Below are 2,116 nucleotides of genomic sequence, written 5' to 3' on the forward strand. Positions count from 1 at the left end.
GGCACTTCCTGCCTGGGACAGGGCTTGTGGCCATCTCCAGGCACCGCTCTCACAGAGATCCCCACAGCTCCAGCCCCTGCCCATCTGCTCTGTGGGCAGCACAAAGGCTTCGGCAGAACCACCAAAGGCCAAGGGGCTTGTGGCCATTTTCCCTGCAACCCTGCAAGCCTGAGCAGCTTGCTGAGCCCAGGAACCCTTTTCTCCCTCTTCCCCTAGGCCCTGCAGAGCCTGGGCAGCAAAAGAAAGATCCTGGGAGTCTGTCTATTGCAACACATCCTATATTTATACGCTAAAGAAAAACAAAAAGAAGGAAAGAACAATCTTGAGGAAATGAAACATTCCTGCTGGCTCGGGTGGCCCTAGCAGACAGAGCCCCTGGGATCAGCTCTCTGCAGAGCTCCAGCAGCACAGCCAGCCGAGCCCCGACAGACGAGGCCGTCTCCTCCATGCCCTGCGGAGCCGATCATGCAGGCTGCCGAAGATGGAAGAAGGAGCTCTCTCTGCTTCCTGGAGGATGTACAGTGTTTGAATTGCCAGGCTTCCGACGGGGACGCTGATGTCATTTGCCATGCCTTCAAGGGCTGAAAGAGAGAAGAACAGAGCCAGGGTCAGTTCCCGCATCTGGGACCCGAGTAGACCCCCGTGCCAGGGCCATCCCAGCCGGCTCTGGCCATGGCCAGCAGGGAGCAGGGACCAGCCGGATCAGCCCGAAGGTGCTCGCCACAAACCCCCCGCTGGCAGCCTGTTGCCCTCACTCACCCTCAGAGATGAGCTGGAGCTCTTCCTTCCTCCCCCTGAGGTGCCGCCCGGCCGTCCCTGGGAACACAGAGCCTGTCAGCCCAGCGGCACAGCTCCTGCCAGCGGCGCTGCCAGCCCTGGGGCCACACGGCCTCCTGGCCCGGCAGGGCTCAGCCCGGGCCCTCGCCGCTCGCTGCCGCCCCAGGGCACGGCTGCCAGAGGCGCCGGGCCCGGGTGGCGCTGCCGGGGCAGCAGGCGGGGCTGGGGCCGAGCTGCGGCGGGGCGGGGAGGGAGCCCGGGCTCGCGGCTCACCCAGGAACCTGACGGCCGCCTCTCGCAGGGGCTCCTGTGGGCTCTGCAGGTAGGGCAGGGCCCGGCGCAGGTGCTCGGCCGCGCTGCTGCTGTCCTCTGCCAGCTGCAGAGAGCGGCAGCAGGGAAGGGTTGGCGCGGGCTCAGCCCCTGGGCCGGGCGCTCCCCGCGCCAGCCCCGGCCTCCCCTGCCCGCACAGCCCTGAGGCGCGGCCAGCAGCCGCCGGCGCCGGGCTCTGCAGGGGCAGAGGGCCGGCTGCTGCCCGGGGAGCCGCGGGGCCGCCCCGCAGCCCCGCCGGGCCGCGGCTCCATCGGCACCCGGCTGGGCCCGCAGGAGCCTGGAGCAGAGCCCGCGGGCCTCGGGCTGCAGCAGCGGGCAGGGGCACAGCTGCCAGCCCGCACACCGAGCACCGCGCTCAGGGGCTGCTCCGGGCTGGGGCTGCGGCTTCCCGGCCCTCCTTACCAGGCACTCGCTGAACTTCCACAGCTTCTTTCTCTTCACCAGTTTTTCAAGATCCCTCCTCTCCAAGAGCTCGGCCGCACGAAGGAGCGTTTCCTGAGAAGCCTGGAGAGCAGCAGAGACACGGAGATGGCCCCAGAGCCTAGGGCACAAGAGCTGTGTCCCTGTGCCAAAGCCTGGAGGAGGCTGCAGCCCGCCAGGCGCCAGGGCAGGAGGCAGCCCAGCCCCCTGCCAGGGGAGCAGCAGCAGCCCACGAGTCCTCACCTCTGCCACTCGCTGATTCTCATCATGGCAGTGGAAGAAGAGTGGCAGCAGGCTCTGGCGCACATGTGTCTTCATAGCCTCTTTTTCATTTTCCTCTGGAAAAGTCACCAATGTTCGGAAGAGCAGTATGGAGAGCAGCTGCACCTGTCTATTGTCCTGTATGAAGGGAAAAAAAAAGACCTCAGCATCGGCTGCATGGGGCTCAGCTTGTTGCAGGCCTGCAAAGCCACAGGGCACAAAGTATCTGGGCAGCAGCCAGTGTCCGTGGCTGGGGGCAGTGAGCCTTACGTGGTCAAGGAATGGCAGGAGCGCCTCAACCAGCTGCAGTGGGATGGGGCTGGGTATC

General features: G+C 65.9%; 1 long non-coding RNA gene across 1 annotated transcript; it reads right to left on the minus strand.

Moving 5' to 3' along the window:
* Positions 1 to 260: 260 nt before the first annotated feature.
* On the minus strand, positions 261 to 1,423 carry LOC146765912 (uncharacterized). Its single transcript, XR_014958722.1, has 2 exons — positions 760 to 1,423; positions 261 to 581 (listed from the first exon to the last, which is right to left on the minus strand). It is a non-coding gene; the product is annotated as an uncharacterized LOC146765912 (long non-coding RNA).
* Between the last annotated feature and the right edge of the window lie 693 nt (positions 1,424 to 2,116).

This window comes from Lonchura striata, chromosome 16, assembly GCF_050655825.1.
Source record: "Lonchura striata isolate lonStrDom1 chromosome 16, ASM5065582v1, whole genome shotgun sequence".
NCBI lineage: Eukaryota > Metazoa > Chordata > Aves > Passeriformes > Estrildidae > Lonchura > Lonchura striata.